Source organism: Callithrix jacchus, chromosome 13 (assembly GCF_049354715.1).
Source record: "Callithrix jacchus isolate 240 chromosome 13, calJac240_pri, whole genome shotgun sequence".
Taxonomy (NCBI): Eukaryota; Metazoa; Chordata; class Mammalia; order Primates; family Cebidae; genus Callithrix; species Callithrix jacchus.
This window is the reverse complement of record NC_133514.1, coordinates 42,288,672-42,307,441: the sequence shown is the minus strand read 5'-3', so window position 1 is coordinate 42,307,441 and position 18,770 is coordinate 42,288,672. Positions and strand designations below refer to the sequence as shown.

At 46.1% G+C, this 18,770-nt stretch overlaps 1 long non-coding RNA gene and 1 pseudogene across 1 annotated transcript; both read right to left on the bottom strand.

Moving 5' to 3' along the window:
* Positions 1-2,008: 2,008 nt before the first annotated feature.
* On the bottom strand, positions 2,009-7,424 carry LOC128929443 (uncharacterized). The gene is made up of 3 exons (XR_008475960.2): positions 7,110-7,424; positions 6,038-6,227; positions 2,009-2,154 (listed from the first exon to the last, which is right to left on the bottom strand). It is a non-coding gene; the product is annotated as an uncharacterized LOC128929443 (long non-coding RNA).
* Positions 7,425-16,579: 9,155 nt separating this feature from the next.
* LOC100412532 (guanine nucleotide-binding protein G(i) subunit alpha-2 pseudogene) lies at positions 16,580-18,032 on the bottom strand (annotated as a pseudogene).
* Positions 18,033-18,770: the final 738 nt, after the last annotated feature.

The window sequence follows — 18,770 nt, the reverse complement described above, 5'->3', positions numbered from 1 at the left end:
TAATTGTCAGCAAAAAGCATCAAACTCTGTAAAATATTTTAAGAGATTTATTCTGAGCCAAATATAAGTGACCATGGCCTGTGACAGCCCTCAGGAGGTCCTGCGAACATGTGCCCAAGGTGGTCGAGGTGCAGCTTGATTTTATACATTTTAGGGAGGCATGAGACATCATATACATTTAAGAAATACATTGGTTTGGTCCAGAAAGGAGGGACAACTCGAAGCAGAGGCTGAGGGGAAGCCTATAGATAAATTTAAACATCTTCTGATTGATAATTGGTTGAGTTTGTCTAAAGACCTGGGATTAATGGAAAAGAAATGTTCAGGTTAAGAGAAAAGTTTGTGAAGACCAAGGTTCCTTTGAAGTCTTGTAGTGGCTGTCCTTAAAGGCAATAGATGACAAATGTTTCCTATTCAGATCTGAGCCATTTCACAATGTGTATAGAATCAGATATGACCAGACACTTTCATGGCACTAAGGTTGACTTTATGGAGCCACTATTCACAGAGTTCTCTGGCAAATATCAGCATGGTACATGGCTTGCGGTATTCCCAGAATTCCAGGTGAGTAAGGATGGCCACTTCCTGGCAGGCCAAAAAACGGCCCTTGGTTTTTGACGTATGAAAAAATAAAAATAGGCCAAGGGCAGTGGCTCACACCTATAATCCTAGCTTGTGGTGGGTGGCTTGAAGTCAGGAGTTCAAAACCAGCCTGGCCAAGGTGGTGAAACTCCCTCTCTACTAAAAATATAAAAATTAGCTGAGCATGTGGCTGGAGCCTGTAATCCCAGCTACTCAGGAGGTTGAGGCAGGAGAATCACTTGAACCCAGAAGGCAGAGGTTGCAGTGAACTGAGATTGCACCATTGTACTTCAGCCTGGGCAACAAGAGCAAAATTCTTATCTAAAAAAAGAAAAGTAAAGTAAAAGGAAAAATAAAAATAAAGAAGCTTATAATATTTTGAGCATCTTGAGAACTAAGGGGCCAGGAGCTGTGACTCACACCTGTAATCCCAGCACTTTGGGAGGCCAAGGCAGTTGAATCACCTGAGATCAGGAGTTCAAAACCAGCCTAGCCAACATGGTGAAACACTGTCTCTACTAAAAATACAAAAATTAGCCAGGTGTGGTGGTATGTACCTGTGGTCCCAGCAACTTGGGAAGCAGGAGAATTGCTTGAACCTGGGAGGCACAGGTTACAGTGAGCCAAGATCGAACCATCGTACTCCAGCCTGGATGACAGAGCAAGACTTCATCTCAAAAAAAAAGTGAGAAATTCACCCAAATCTATAGGTACAGCAGGTGCAGTTTGATATTGAGTTCTTCATTTGGCTTCATGGCCTGAAGAGGCTTTTAAAATCTAATGTGAGTCCAGGTGCGGTGGCTCACGCCTGTAATCCCAGCACTTTGGCAGGCTAAGGAGGGCAGATCACGAGGTCAGGAATTCAAGACCAGCCTGACCAACATGGTGAAACCCTGTCTCTACTAAAGATACAAAGAATTAGCTGGGCGTAGTGCCACATGCCTGTAATCCCAGCTACTTGGGAGGTGGAGGCAGGAGAACTGCTTGAACCTGGGAGGCAGAGGTTGCAGTGAGCCAAGATCACACCATTGCACTCCAGCCTAAGTGACAGGGTGAGACTCCGTCTCAAAAAAAATAAAAACAAAAAAATAAGGTGAGATTCCTTATAACAACTGCTACAAAACAAACTTTAATAAACCCATGTAGTCAATTACTATTCTTGTTGCACTTATATAATCAGGCCACACTTAATGAGATAAGACTTATTTTGTAAACAAGAATAATACTGCTTTATTTTTTATTTTTTTAATTTTTTATTGCATTTTAGGTTTTGGGGTACATGAGCAGAGCATGCAAGACAGTTGCATAGGTACACACATGGCAGTGTGTCTTGCTTCCTTTCTCCCCTTCACCCACATTTGGCATTTCTCCCCAGGTTATCCCTCCCTACCTCCCCCTCCCACTGGCCCTCCCCTTTTCCCCCCAATAGACCCCAGTGTTTAGTACTCCTCTCCCTGTGTTCATGTGTTCTCATTTTTCATCACCCGCATATGAGTGAGAATATGCGGTGTTTCATTTTCTGTTCTTGTGTCAGTTTGCTGAGGATGATGTCCTCCAGATTCATCCATGTCCCTACAAACGACACAAACTCATCATTTCTGATTGCTGCATAATATTCCATGGTGTATATGTGCCACATTTTTCCAATCTAGTCTATTATCAATGGACATTTGGGTTGATTCCAGGTCTTTGCTATTGTAAACAGTGCTGCAATGAACATTCGTGTACATGTGTCCTTATAGTAGAATGATTTATAGTCTTTTGGATATATACCCAGTAATGGGATTGCTGGGTCAAATGGAATTTCTATTTCTAAGGCCTTGAGGAATCGCCACACTGTCTTCCACAATGGTTGAACTAATTTACACTCCCACCAACAGTGTAAAAGTGTTCCTTTTTCTCCACATCCTCTCCAGCATCTGTTGTCTCCAGATTTTTTAATGATCGCCATTCTAACTGGCGTGAGATGGTATCTCAATGTGGTTTTGATTTGCATCTCTCTGATGACCCGTGACGATGAGCATTTTTTTATATGATTGTTGGTCTCATATATGTCTTCTTTCGTAAAGTGTCTGTGCATATCCTTTGCCCACTTTTGAATGGGCTTGTTTGTTTTTTTCCTGTAAATCTGTTTGAGTTCTTTGTAAATTCTGGATATCAGCCCTTTGTCAGATGGGTAAACTGCAAAAATTTTTTCCCAAATACTGCTTTAATTATCTGATCAGAAAGGAGGTGACTGTATAGAGATTTTATGTTGCCACAGAAAATCCGTTGTTATGGGTTATCAGATTCTAGTCCTGTTTGTTATTTCTAGGCTTCTATTATCTAACTGTATATTGGACTGCACCATGTTCCTTGCACACTTGTTCAGACCCCACCATTTCTCCATTCTTCTGACTTCCTTCAATTTCTGGTCACTGCCCTCCAAATTAACATTTCCAAATATCCTCCTACCCACTTGAGACTTGGCATCACTAAATACTGAGACCTGACTACCCAGATCTTTACTTGGGACCCTAGCTTGTCTTGTAGCTGCCCCTTTCCACAGAGGATCTGTAAAAGTCCTGCAAGCTTAATGGATTGTCTTGGTAAAAACTTAAAGGACTCATCACAGCAGATCACGTATGGGACGTCATCACCAAAGACATTCAAACTGCAAAATGGAAAATCCGCTGGATTGCCACTGCCATCCTCATTCCACTCTCTAAAAATACTGTAAACCCAATGTTTCAATTCTGGACCCAGAAATTCTACCTTTTTTTCATCTTTTCATCTTTTTCTTTTGTTTTCTACCTCTGTTTTTCTTTCTCTTTAACAATTGATTATCTCACAACTTCTAGTCCAAGCCTTCTGTCTACAGTAATCAGCTCAGCTTCTTGTTTGTGAAATATTTTAGGAAGTTTCAAGTGTTATAAATAAAGGGGTTAGCAGCCTGTGGCATAAAAATTGCTTTAAACAGCCAGCAACAGGAAGCTGCAGGAGCTGTCCAGAGAGTGACTCGCTGTGGCCACAGTGAGCACCTGCTGGGGAGACGACATGGGAAGAAAGGTATCAGTTAAGACCGGAGCAAGGCCAGGAGTGGTGACTCACATCTGTAACCCCAACACTTTGGGATGCCGAGGCAGGAGGACTGCTTGAGCTCAGGAGTTCAAGACCAGCCTGGGTAACATAGCAAGACTCAGACTCCACAAAAGGTAAAAATAAAAATAATTATCTGGGCGGGGGCACATGCTTGTATTCCCAGCTACTCGGGAGGCTGAAGCAGGAGGATTGCTTGAACTCAGGTGCTCTGGGCTACCACGAGCCATGATCATGCCACTGTACTTCATCTGGGGTGACAGAGCAAGACCCTGTCTCTATTGAAAACAAAGAAGAAAAGAAGAAAAAAAGAAAAAAGATTGGAAAAGGAAACTACAGAGGAAAAAACGTAACATCCCGCCATGCATGGTAAGGATTTTGAGCTTTATCCTGTGGGCAGGGAGGAGGGATGGATGGGAATGTCCTTCAAATAGCTCCAAGGTCACTAATCCGGCTCCTCACCCCTCAGGCCCCAAACCCAGAAATGGTGGGTGCCCAGGGGACTGCATTACCTTTCCTGGGACTCCCTATTCTTGCGCCTCACCAGTGACACCAGGGGAAGAATCTGTGAATTTAAACTAGCATTCAGCTCTGCTGCAGGGCCTTGAAGTCACTTAATGAATAGGAACGCGATAACCTGTTCTCCATAAAAGGAGGAATTAAGAACTCATTTATATCAGTGACAGGGTGGAAAGAAAACAGCAATCTCACTCCGGCCAGATAACGGAGATACCAACCGCTGCTTTGTGGATTCTTAATTAGATCTCCTCGGTCCTCTTGTTTTTATTTTATGTTTGCCTTTTTAAAAAATTAAGGGAGAACAGCCACAATCTTCCACGATGGGAGTGCATATTTTACGGACAGAACACGGGTGATGAGACTGCGCTCTAACAACTCACAGAGAGGTGAGTAGGGAGGGGAAGGTGGAATTTGTTACACCAACAGCACATGAATAATCACTTCTCGTAATGAACTCTCATTCTAAAAGCACCACAAGCTACCTGAGGACTAGGAGGGCCTGCTGCAGGAATCTGAACCAGGGTTTCCAGGGTGAGGTGGGGAACAAAGGCAGGAAGAACCAGAACCACAATAAACGGTCATGAGAAGAGAGTCCATGGGAGTCATTTGTACATTTCATGGCTTTTTTGCGCTGCCTTTCAGAGCAAAAGTGTGACCAACTCAGGAAATTCAGGAGTGAGACACTGTGGTGTTATGATCCGATGAATGGATGGATGGATGGATAGATAGATACATAGATAGATATAGAATTAATAGGTAGATTGGTAGGCAGATAGGTAGGTGGTAGGTGGTAGGTAGGCAGGCAGGTAGGTAGGCAGGTAGGTATGCAGGTAGGTAGGTCGGTAGGCAGGCAGGCAGGCAGGTAGGTAGGTAGGTATGCAGGCAGGCAGGTAGGTAGGCAGGCAGGTAGGTAGGTAGGTAGGTAGGTAGGCAGGCAGGTAGGTAGGCAGGCAGGTAGGTAGGCAGGCAGGTAGGTAGGTAGGTAGGTAGGTATGCAGGCAGGCAGGTAGGTAGGCAGGCAGGTAGGTAGGTAGGTAGGCAGGCAGGTAGGTAGGCAGGCAGGTAGGTAGGTGGTAGGTATGGAGGCAGGCAGGTAGGTAGGCAGGCAGGTAGGTAGGTAGGCAGGTAGCAGGCAGGTAGGTAGATAGGTAGGTAGGTATGCAGGCAGGCAGATAGGTAGGCAGGCAGGTAGGTAGGTAGGCAGGTAGGCAGGCAAGTAGGTAGGTATGCCGGCAGGCAGGTAGGCAGATAGGTAGGTAGGTGGGTGGTAGGTAGGCAGGCAGGTAGGTAGGTGGTAGGTAGGCAGGCAGGTAGGCAGGTAGGCAGGCAGGTAGATTTAGGTTTTCATTCGCAGTTTCCGGCTCATAACCCCCATGGCCCTGGTTACAGTCTTTTGCTGTAATGGTTGTGTTAGGCCTCAGGAAACAGAATCTCTTGACCTTTCCTATCCTCCTTTCACCTGTCCCAGGCAGGACCCTAATCTTCCCTTTCTGATTGTGGGTCGTAAGACCCTCCCCAGAGAAGGCCCTGTCTTATATCCTGGGGAAAGGAATGCTGACACCATGAAAATTCCACAGAAACCCAGGAGGACTGAGTTAGGAGTTTCCAAATGGCTGAACACATGGAGGTTCCTGGAGGGTGGCACCCAGGAAAGGCAGGGAAGCTCTGCACCCCCCTCCCATGCCTCACCCCATGTACCTCTTCATCTGTATTTCTCAGAATATCCTTTATAATAAAGAGATAAGTGTTTCTCTGAGTTCTCTGAGCCTCTCCATCAAATTTATCAAACCTAAAGATGGATCCCTGGGTGCCCCAACTTGAAACTGGTTGGTCAGAAATTCCGGAGGTCCCGACTTACAAATGGTGTCTTGGGGTGGGTGAGAGGGCATTCTTGGGATTGAGCCCCCAAACTGTGGGTTCTGACACTCTCTCCAGGTAGACAGTGTTGGAGTGGAATTGGAGGACACCCAGCTGGTGTCTGCCACTTGGTGTGTATACGAAAACCCCACACCTTTGATCACGGACATCTTCTGTGTTGATGATTGTTGCTGTATTGGTGTGAAAGTAGAGGAGAAACTCAGTTTGAGAGGTTCTTCCAAAACAGGGACCCAAAAGGGAAAAACACGGAAGAGGCAAGTGCCATGCCTGGGACAGATGTCAGCACCAAGAGGCTTGGATCTGAGTCTAGATCTGCTGTTGACCGGCTTGTGACACTGAGCAACTTAGTTTCTCCCTTGGAGATTTGGTTTATTCGCCAGTAAAATACAACAAAATTAGATCCAGTGACCCCCAGGCCCCACCCAAATCCCTCAGGCTTTGAGAGTGAGAGAAGAAGTTAACACCCCAGGCACAGTGGCTCACGCCTGTAATCCCAGCACTTTGGGAGACCAAGGCGGGTGGATCACCTGAAGTCAGGAGTTTGAGACCAGCCTGGCCAACATGGTGAAAACCCCGTTCCTACTAAAAATACAAGAACTAGCCGGGCGTGGTGGTGCATGCCTGTAGTCCCAGCAACTTGGGAGGCTAAGGTAGGAGTATTGCATGAACCCAGGAGGCGGAGGTTGCCATGAGCCAATATCACACCACTGCACTGCAGCCTGGATGACAGAGCGAGACTCGGTCTAAAAAGAAAAAGGTTATCACCCCGAGTCAACCTAGAGGCAAGGAGGGAGGCCTAGCCCAGCGGGAAAGAGCGTTACCCCTGGAGAGCTCCACTGGCTTCAGGTGACATCAGAGTAAAGCCAAGAGATTTCACCTCAAAGACATATAAGCCGGCCTGGACCAGAGGTCTATAAATCCCTCCCAGGAGAAATCTAACACTCTGGAGTTGGTTTTGAGCCAGGGAAACTCTAAATAGCAGTTTCAGCTGAGCTCAGAAAACAAGCCTGGCTGCTCTTCCTCCTCAGTCCACCCGAGATGAGCACTCACACCTTCTCTCTTGGGCAGCTCCACTCTCTGCTCACTGCTCTCCACCGGTTTCCATGTGCCTCTTCTCCATCTCCATGGGTGTGTGCCTGTGCCAGGGCCACTTGGAGCCAGAGTCCAGCCCAGGCAGCAGACACCACGGATATAGGGCCTGGGTGACTGGGTGAGGGTCCAGCACACAGACGTCAGGATCTGTGGGATTCAGCAAATAGAAAACAAATAGGTCAGAAACAGAGGGACCAAAATCAGCTTGTCAAATCAGAGATGTAAGCTTCCAGATGTTTCCAGAAGGAAATAGCAAACTGCGGCTGGTGGGCCAAATCCAGTCCATTGCACACTTTGCAAATAGAATTTTATTGGAAAACAGTCACACCCATACATTCGTGTATTGTCTGTGGCTGCTTTTGTGCTAAAACAGCCGAACAGAGTAGCTGCAACAGGGACCATAAGGCTCATAAAGCCCAAATGATTTACTGCCTGGCACTTTACAGCAAAGCTTGCCGACTGGTGGTTTGAGTGTAATCCAGCATGTGTAAGTAGCTGACCTGCTTTATATAGAGTGGTGGATTCTCCCTGTCTCTCTCCTTCACCCCCAGGCAGAGCTTCCTACAGGAGGCTGGCACCCTGCTCACGGCAAGTCTAGGCAAAGCAGCAGTCCCAGGTCTCCTTCCTACTCCCACCCTGTCTCCAGGAATGGAGAGAATGTCCTGCTTCCTCCCAGATCCACTGGAGGCCAGGAAGGTGATGGCAAAGGAGAAAGCCACAGGCCTCTGCAGGAGGAAGGATCCCTGGTGCAGCTCTCCCCTGCTCTGTGGATAGGGCTGTAGCTCCCCCGCTGTGGAAGAATTGACAGCTTTCCTTTTCTCCATCACTCCCATTGTGCCTGCTATTACCCAGGCCTGGCCAGAAGAGTACTTCCATGTCCATGGAGCTTCATATTAGAAGTCACCACAGTCTCAGGCATGCCCCTTCCCCAAGACAGGACTTTGTTAACCCATCGTCTTACTTGATCAACATAGGGACTTGAATGATTAAAGAAGCCACATTGATCACGTCCTTGCTGAATGGCTGCTGAGCACGTACCATGTGTGGCTGCTGTGCTCAGCTCTAGGGAAAGAAAGAGGTAAGACTTAGGCTCTGCCTCCAGGCCTGCTGCTCACAGTCCACCATCCTGCAGCCTCCTCACATGTCCTGCTGATCCTCTGCAAGCGGGAGTGCCAGGTTATGACAGGTTTCTTCACTGAAACACAGGTTTCTCACTGGTAAAAATAAATACCTTAATTGAGTTTGACTTTCACCTGCTATTTCTCAGAAGGCTAGAGAACAGGATGATTATGTTCCATGCCACATACCACTATCTGAGTATTGTACTACTAATTTAGCTCATTTTTTGAGACAAGAACCAGAAGCCTTGGGTTATTTGGTCTGTTATTGCTGATCTTGCTGTGAACAGCTGTCATGCCCTGAGTTGCTAACGCATTGTCATCCATAAGAATTGAATGTGGCCCATGGAGCTGTAAGGGCTGCTGTTGCCTTTGACTTCTCTCTGTGAAGCGAGATCATGTTTTCCTAGTCCCTTCCTCTTTGCTTTATCTTAAACATGTTTACTTTCAGTGAGAAATTCAGCTTGACTCTGAACTTCACCCTTGGCTATAGGCTGCTTCTAGGCTGGAAGTTTAATTCATTTATTTTAGAGGTCTACTCGTATACTTGTAAGCAAGAAAAAGCCACTTTTTCACATTTTCCACCATTTGTGGGGGTTATAATTAGAACTGGGGAGCTCAGAGGCTAGTCCCTATTGACAACCAATGGAATCGACATGCTGAGCAGGCCTGGAGGCTTAGAGGAAATTGATGTTGGAGACCTGAGCGGAGTCCTAGGGGGTGGTGGTTATTGCATCCACATGATCAAAGCCAGTCAGAACACTGAAGATATTAACTGGTGTGCATGATATTTAGGATATGGTAATCCATACTGACAAGTGCAAGTTGTTGGTTCTTTTAGGCATTTGAAAAAGTACGAATGATAAGAAGCCATTTAACATGACAAACTCAATCTAAGTCTGTGGCGCTCCTGTTTCTGACCTCATTCCTGTTCCTCACTCTCTAGATGTTAACCAGTATCTTCAATGTGGTGGTTACTGGTCTTAAAAATAGTATTTTTGTTTTGTTTTTAATAGAGGCAGGGTCTCATTCTGTCACCAGGCCAGAGTGCAACCACAGCTCACTGCAGCCTTGACCTGCTGGGCTTGAGTAATCCTCCCGCTTCACCGTCCCGAATAGCTGGGACTCTGGTGTGCGCCACCATGACCGCGTAATTTGTTTTTTGGGTCTTTTTTGAAGCGGAGTCTCACCCTGTCACCCAGGCTGGAGTGCAATGGTATGAATTTGGTTCACTGCAACCTCTGCCTCCTGGGTTCAAACCATTCTCCTGCCACAGCCTTCCGAGTAGCTGGGATTACAGGTGCACGTCATCAAACCCAACTAATTCTTGTATTTTTAGTAGAGACAAGGTTTCACCATGTTGACCAGGCTGGTCTTGAACTCCTGACCTCATGATCTGCCTGCCTCGGCCTCCCAAAGTGCTGGGATTACAGGTGCGAGCCACCGTGCCCGGCTGCTAATTTGTTTTTTGTCTCACTATGTTGCCCAGGTTGGTCTCAAACTCATGGCCTCACTGATCCTCCTACCTCAGCCTCCCAACATGCTGGGATTCCAGGTGTGAGCTACTGTGTCTGGTCTATTTCCAGAGATGTTTTTAAATCTGACCAAGTGTGTACCCCAAAATAATATGGTAATATGAGCTCTGTGTGTGTTGACTCATGGCATCAATTAGCATAACTCAGGACATGTGCTCATAAAACACGTTTATTTTTGTCTCTATATTTATTTGTTGAGGATAGTTCTTCCCCTGTCCCTGGACAAAAACTGATTACTGTTGTCACTCTGCTTAAATAAAAAAAAGAGTTCCATTATCTCCTTAAGTATCATTCTGTGAGAAGTTGAAAAGTTCTTTTTTAGAGTTTCCTTTCTTGTTAAAGAACAAGTCTGCTAATAACTTTGTTAAGCCCTATCCTGTGTAGCTGTTAGACATACCATGCTTATAGTCATGTAGTGCATTCTATGCCCTTGTGCTTTAACCGAGATATCTGTGCTGGATGTGCTCAAAGTCATGTCCCAGCACTCCATTGCTTTTACCCATTTAGAAAAGTTTTAAGTTATTAGCCAATAGAATTTTAGTTTAGATTGTGAGGTCTGGTTTCAGCCATTGGAGATCAGACACAGCAGTAAGGATGACCCCAAATGCATAAGGGATAAATTTGTCTGTTTTCCTTTGTTCATTGTACTCTTGTGGCAAGATCGCTAATGGGAGTACCCTTTCTGCAGAAAGAAAAAGAATTGCTTTGCTGAGAGATCCTTTGTCCCATGACAAATTTTCTTTTCGGCACCAAAAGAACAATTTTATACATAACACATTCAGTAATTAAAACATATAACCAAAACTCCCTCCTGGAAAATGGTGCCACATTGTGGGCTTAGCATGGCTCTCCATTGGCCAATTGGACTCCCAGCAGTAGCAGTGGCCAGGTCAACCATGATGGAAAGAAGCCCATGTTGCAGAGCCCCATGTAGGCTTCATCCTTGCTGTGTCCACCTTTTCACATGGACCCACTGAGCCAGCACCAGAAAGGCTGGGAAAGAGGATGACTGATATCAGAGGACTTTCCACTTCCTTTCCTGCAGTGAGAACCTTGCTACAGGGATGCTATGCAGTGGGCATACATGGCATATGAATTTCTTTACATTCTATGCCCACTTCTAGAGGTCCATCCACATAGGGTTCCTCTCCTCTTCCTTGCCAGCCTCCAGTTGTGTCTTTCCAGATCCCTAAGCAGCTGTCTAAATAGCCACTCTCATGATGCAGTGTCCCATGCTCAGGTCCGCTGCTGATAATTCCCTTGCCTGACCCCTACCAGAAGCCACAGGACAAGGGAGCCAGGTTGATGCAGCCTGCTCAGATTAGTCTTCTAGAACATAAAGAGCACAGGGAAGGAAAAAAGACATTAGAGACAAAAGGAGATGATCCAGAACACCATTCATATGTGCTGAGGTCTGCATGCAGGTCACTCTTCTGTTCCATCATCCGTGAGCCTACTCTTCCACCAATGAGACTACTACATTCAGCTACTACAACTTTATGTCTTGCTAGATACAGAGCATGTCTCTTCACCTTTTCTAGAACCAGCATGTCAATGGAAAACCTTGTTGGGACCTCGATTGCCAGGCAAATATTTTTCTCAATTTTTACTAAGCTTATCTGTTTTTTTTTTTTTTTTTTTTTAGGTGGAGTTTCACTCTTGTTACCCAGGCTGGAGTACAGTGGTGTAATCTCGGCTCACTGCAACCTCTGAATTCCTGGGTTCAAGTGATTCTCCTGCCTCAGCCTCTCGAGTAGCTGGGATTACAGGCGCCTGCCACCACATCTGGCTAATTTTTTTTTTTTTTTTTGGTATTCTTAGAATAGATGAGAATTCACCATGTTGACCAATCTAGTCTCGAACTCCTGATCGTGATCCACCTGCCTTGGCTTCCCAAAGTGCTGGGATTACAGGCATGAGCCACTGAGTCCAGTCAAGCTTATCTGTTAAATGAATGCTCAGATCAAATTTTATCCTCTGAACCTAAATGCTGGCTTTGGTCTCAGAGGCATCTTTACTTGCTTAACTGCTGCATGAAGTTAATATGCAGTGTGTATTACTCTGGCAACACACGTTTCCTTAAAGGAAAACTTGCGGTCAATTCAAAATCTGTACAGTACTGGGGAATAAGAAAACAAGAGTCACAAGCAAGTTTCTTCAGAACTTCTCAGGGAGTCCCTATCAGGGATCTGATTATTTTACTGTTGCTGGCAGAGGCTGGTGAAGTTTCTGTTGTCAGATGGCTGCTGTGGGGTTTCTGGTTACTTTTAAGTAACCTGCAATAGTCCCTCCATGTCATTAAATTTTAAGCGAAGATCTTTTCTGCGGTATTAAAAATGCCCAAAAACATGGTATTTGGTCTTTCCTAATTGTGTGTGTGTGTGTGTGTGTTGTTGTTGTTTTTGAGACAGGGTCTCACACTGTCACCCAGGCTGGAGTGCAGTGGTATGATCTTGGCTCACTGCAGCCTCGACCTCTCAGGCTCAAGTGATCCTCCCACTTCAGCCCCACAAGTAGCTGGGACCACAGACGTGGGCCACCATGCCCAGTTAATTTTTGTATTTTTTGTAGAGACAGGGTTTCACTGTTGCCCAGGCTGTTCTCAACTTCTGGGCTCAAGTAATCCGCCCACCGTGGCCTCTCAAAGTGCTGGGATTATAGGTGTGAACCCGGCCCCTAATTTTTTGTTTTTGTTTTGAGGAGTCTTGCTCTGTCACCCAGGCTAGAGTGCAGTGGTGCAATCTTGGCTCACTGCTGCCTCTGCCTCCTGGGTTCAAGCAATTCTCCTGCCTCAGCCTCCCAAGTAGCTGGGATCACAGGCATGCACCACCATACTCAGCTAATTTTTGTATTTTTAATAGAAACGGGGTCTCACCATATCGGCCAGCCTGGTCTTGAACTCCTGACCTCAAATGCTTAGCCCACCTTGGCTTCCCAAAGTGCTGGGATTATAGGCATGAGCCACCGTGCCTGGCCACAGATGTTGATTTTCAAGCACACAATCCTTCAAACATCTAAGAAAGTAGAAACTGGACTAAGTAAAAACATTTATAGATTTTATGACGTAAACAAAGATGTGCAGGTCGTGCACATGAATCCTGTCGCTGGGAGGAAAGATCACATCCATGTTTCTCAGTCCTTGCAGCATCTCAGAATCTCAGCTTCTAGTTACGTTGTTTGACACTCGGCTGCTCTGTGAAGAGTAATTACCAAAACATTTTCAATGCAAATTATTATCATTTCCTGGCAACAAACTGGTTTGTTAAAACATGAGGTGAAAGAATATATACATGAACAGAAACAAAGATCAAGAACAGATATGGCAGAGAATGGGTGAATTTTTAAGTCTCTCTCTCTCTCTTTTTTTTTAAAGAACTCTTTGTGGGTGAAACAAAGAATTTCTTCAAAGATAGTTTCTAATTCTGAAGATTAAAGATTTCACTAGCAAAGTAAAATGTGACAGCACAAAGTTAGATAAGTTACTAGGCCAATAAATCCTTTTATTGCTCAGATACTATTTTTTAAAAACCCAAAACATCCTGCTAGCATAAACTTGTTTTCACTTGACAATAACCCTTAACCAAAGATCTTGGTAGTGCCTAACTTATAAAAATTATTATTTTTTCAAAGTGGAGGCTTAAAAATGTAAAGAGTAGGCCGGGTGTGGTGGCTCATGCCTGTAATCAGCACTTTGGGAGGCTGAGGCAGGCAGATCATGAGGTCAAGAAATCGAGACCATCCTGGTCAACATGGTGAAACCCCATCTCTACTAAAAATACACAAATTAGCTGGGCATAGTGGTACACGCCTGTAGTCCCAGCTACTCAGGAGGCTGAGGCAGGAGAATCACTTGAACCCAGGAGGTGGAGGTTGCAGTGAGCCAAGATTGTGCCACTGCACTCCGGCCTGGCAACAGAGTGAGACTCCATCTCAAAACAAACAAAAAATGTAAAGAGTAGACGTTAAGTTCCCGTAGGGCTTCCTGGTTATAGGCAGGATTTCACAGAACTTCATATCTGCAGCATTTGAGATGCATATACTGGAAGAACTTAGGATGTAATTCAGAAGAGCTGAGGTCTTTATTTTGGTTCTGTAATTCTGTATCTACTCATTTTGGAGCAAAATACATGTATTGCTGTACCCTAACAATCCTAGCATGTAGGTGGGCCACAATCCCCATTTTGGCATTCCCAATAATTCACAGCAAATGGGATGCTCGTCAGAAGTTTTCTGTTTTCTGTACATTTTCAAGTTTTGAGTCCAGTTCCGAACAGTACTATCATAAAGCCATTTATTCCAGCTCTTGGGGGTGGGGGAGAATAAAATCCTTCACACTGACACCCTTGCACATTAAAGCTGGTCACTGTGTAACGGTTATAGTTATCGATGTATATCCTCTGGAAAGCACACATGAGGACAGGACCACTCTGGCCTGTTTCAGCTGGTATTTGCATTACAGAGTAGTCTCTAGTAATGTCAGACAAGCCTGTTTGATTCATTTTATCTAATGAGCAACAAGCACATTTTTCATATTGTTATTATAACTTTGATTTTACATAGAGAAATTCAGTAGCAAGAACTCAAATGAGTACAAAGTATTGTTTGTGCTTTATTTGGTCCTTAGAGAATTTTGAAGTGGAAATTACCTGAAAATAAACTTTTTTTTTTTTTTTTTTGAGATGGAGTTTCATTCTTGTTGCCCAGGCTGAAGTGCAGTGGCGTGATCTTGACTCGCTGCAACCTCTGCCTCCCAGGTTCAAGTGATACTCTTGCCTTAGCCTCCGGAATAGCTGGGATTACAGTGAAAATAAACTTTTATCAGAAGACTAAGTAAGTTAAAAGAATAGCTAGACTTAATGTTACACGGAGAATAATAAAGGACAAAGCATGAGCAGGAGGCTTATTTATTATTTACATTACCCAACTCAGAGGTTTGGATGCAATTCTTTTCCTTTCCCTGGGAATTCCTAATCTAGAATTAAAGGGCATTAGAACGCTCAAGGTACTTATCTCCAGGGAGAAGCCCACTCTATTGGAGGATAAGCCACAGATAATCTCCTCTCAGTTTCAGAAGACTTTACCAAGGGAGCACACAAATCACTGCCTATCAAAAGCCAGACTAACACCACACCAATCCAGGTGTAACACAGTAATTCTATTCTGATGTTAATGACCCGATGAATCAACTCACCTCTCATTCATTCATTCACTTTACAAATATGTGAGAGCGGCCGGGCGCGGTAGCTCACACCTGTAATCCCAGCACTCTGGGAGGCTGAGGCAGGTGGATCACGAGGTCAAGAGATCGAGACCATCCTGGTCAACGTGGTGAAACCCCGTCTCTACTAAAAATACAAAAAATTAGCTAGGCATGGTGGCGTGTGCCTATAATCCCAGCTACTCAGGAGGCTGAGGCAGAAGGATTGTCTGAACCCAGGAGGCGGAGGTTGCGGTGAGCCGAGATCACGCCATTGCACTCCAACCTGGGTAACGCTGTCTCAAAAAAAAAAAAAAAAAAAAACAAATATGTGAGAGCTAAGTATCTGTAGCACTGCGTATGAGGATGCACGGAGTGTGCGGTGGATGAAAGGGTAGGTAGGCAACCCCCTCTGCCCTCATGGAATGTGCAATCTCCTTTGTTGGGAGGGGTAAAGAAGCTGGTGGCAGGGAGGGGAGGTAAGTACATAAATCAGATATGGCACCAACACTCTGATCTCCTTTGACATGAAAACAAATAACAACAAACAAAGCATGTTATTCCTGGGAAACTGTAACTTTACCTTGTGCTAGGAACCAGGGCTAGGTAGAATATGGAAGGAATTTAATTGAGGTGTTATGACCTCTTTTTACTCCTGGCTACATATATTATCTACTATGAGTTTCACTGGATAAGGAGAGACACTGAACATTTTTTTTTTTCTTTCTACATTTTATTATTTCAAACCAGGTGAACAATTCCATAAAACATGTGAAAAAAAGCAAGGAAGTGTTCAACGCAGAAGGCCCCGTGCCTGGGACGAGGGCATGAGGGGTGTGGCCCCCCAGCAAGCAGCTGCCGTTCCCAGGTTAGTGCTAAGGAGCTACATTTAGGTTAATGGAGCCTGGGCCCAGGGCCGCTGGGGCAGGGCCCTCAGTGACGTTGGCATTTGTCTGGAACAGCCCTTGGAACCCAATTTTGTGGAGGGCAGGGCAGGGGTGCTGCTCACACAGGGGCGGCCAGGAGAGGGATGGGTGTAAACACGCAGACACACTCAAGGCACTGAGTCACTTGGAAGTGGGGCTGAGGGGGCTGCTGGTCAGGATCTGATAGTTTTAAATAGCTTTTCTCTAAAAAGTTTTCTAGATTTGCATTTTTTCCCTTTATTTTCATTTTTTGAAAAAGCTACGAGAATGAGCAGGTGGACTGTGGTCTCCAGGAATGGTGGCATCTCACGCTTCTTGTGCTTTTTCCTTTGGGGCCTCCAAGCGGCTGTGGGATGGGGAACTGGGCAGGAGGCTCCCGTAAACATTTGGACTTGGGCTGGGGCAGAGGCTGGTGTTGGACAAAGCTAGGGGTCCAGGCTGGCGAAGTGGGGGCTCCTCCAGATGCAGCCTTGGGAGACTCAGCATGTGCCCCCCTCCCCCCATCACAGAACTAGACAATGGTTAAAAACCAGAACAGATGCCCAGAAAGGGGGTACCATGGCCATTACTGGCACCTCAAACAAGGGCAGGCTTCAAACAGGGAGGCCTGTGGCAACCCCTCCCCTATGTCTGGAGCTGAGGGGATGGGGAGCTGAGAACAAAGAGAGGAAAGAGGAGAAAAGCGGCTGGGGGAACAAGCGGGGAGCGTGGTCTTCTTGCCCCCATCTTCCTCAGGGGTTGGGGGTACAGAGTCGGCGGCGGCCCATCCTGCCAGGCCCTGCTGCCCCTCAGAAGAGGCTGCAGTCCTTCAGGTTGTTCTTGATAATGACATCAGTGATGGCGTCAAACACAAAGTGCACGTTCTTGGTGTTGGTGGCACACGTGAAGTGCGTGTAGATCTCCTTGGTATCTTTGCGCTTATTCAGGTCCTCAAACTTACTCTGGATGTGGCTGGCTGCCTCATCATACTTGTTGGCCCCTGTGTACTCAGGGAAGCAGATGACCAGGGGACTGTGTGTGATCTTCTCCTTGAATAGATCCTTCTTGTTGAGGAAGAGGATGATGGACATGTCTGTGGACCACTTGTTGCAGATGCTGTCGAATAGCTTCATGCTCTCATGCATGCAGTTCATCTCCTCGTCCTCAGCTAGCACCAAGTCATAGGAGCTCAATGCTATGCAGAAGAGGATGGCTGTGCCACCCTCAAAGCAGTGGATTCACTTCTTTTGCTCAGACCGCTGACCACCCACATCAAATATCTTGAAGTGTAAGTCCTTGAAGGTGAAGTGTGTCTCCACGATCCCTGTGGTCTTTACGTGGGTCCTAGCACATCTTGCTGTGTGGGCATGTAGTCACTCTGTGCAATGCACTCCCGGTCATTCAGGTAGTAGGCGGTTGAGTCGTTAAGCAGGTATTCCCCCAAGTGGCCAAAGCAGGCCTGCACACCATGGTCAGCCCAGAGCCTCCGGATGACACCGGACAGGTCATCAGGGAGCACGCCCTGCTCCTCAGCAGTGCAGGACAGTGCAAACAGCTGCCTGGCATCATCCGCTCTGCAGGGGTCGGCGAAATCGATCTGCAGGTTGCCCATGGCCTTGACAATGGCCATGATGGACTGGACAGTGTTGCTGTAGACAACCGCCCTGTACTGCCGGCATTCCTCCTCGGAGTAGCCATCCTCCTGGATGATCATCTGCTTGACGATGGTGCTCTTCCCTGACTCCCCAGCACCCAACAGCAGCAACTTCACCTCCCGCGCCGCCTTCTCGCAGGTTCTTGTTGATCATCTTAGAGCACTCAGCCACCATCTTGTCCTCGATGCTCACGGTGCACCCCATCCTGCCATCCGCTGGCCTGGCCGCCGCCCGGACCCCACACTGCCCACGGCCCCGGCTCCGCCCCGCCTGACCCACTCCGCTCCCGCCACCAGCCCTATGCGGGAAGCTCTTGGGTCGGCAGTTCCGAGCGTCTGCTGAGACACTAAACATTTTATATAGGAAAATAAGCTTATAAAAAAAGTTGGAATATAGACTGTAACTTCTAAGTTGTTAATTTTCTACAAATCTACCCCATAAAAAAAATGGAGTCTGGGCCGGGTGTGGTGGCTCATGCCTATAATCTCAGCGCTTTGGGAGGCCGCGGCAGGTGAATCAGCAGAGGTCAGGAGTTCGAGATCAGCCTGGCCAATATGGCAAAACCCTATCGCTACTAAAAATATAAAAATTAGCCGGATGTGATGGTGCAAACCTGTAATCCCAGCTACTCAGGAGGCTGAGGCAGGAGAATTGCTTGAACCTGGGAAGCAGAGGTTGCAGTGAGCGAAGATTGCACCACTGCACTCCAGCCTGGGTGACAGGAGCAAAACTCCATCTCAACAAACAAAACAAACAAAAACGGAGTCTGCATTTGGAGTGTTTGTAACACAAAGGATAAATGTTTGAGGGGATGAGAGGCCTATTTGACATAATGTAATTATTATGCATGGGATGGCTGTATCAAAATATCTCATGTACACCATGAATATAGACACCTATGTACCCAGAAAAATAAAAATTAAAAAAAAAACTGAGTCATCAGGTGATCCAAGATAGTAACAATAACTGTGACACCTTTTTCCTAATGAAACATGCCAATGACTTATTTCTTTAAATACATTTTTTAGGCTGGGCACTGTGACTCATGTTTGCAATTCCAACACTTTGGGAGGCCAAGGTGGGCAGATCACCTGAGGTCAGGAATTCGGGACCAGCTTGGCCAACAGTGAAACCCCAGCTCTTACCAAAAATACAAAAATTAGCTGGGCATGGTGGTGGGCGCCTGTAATCCCGGCTACTTGGGAGGCTAA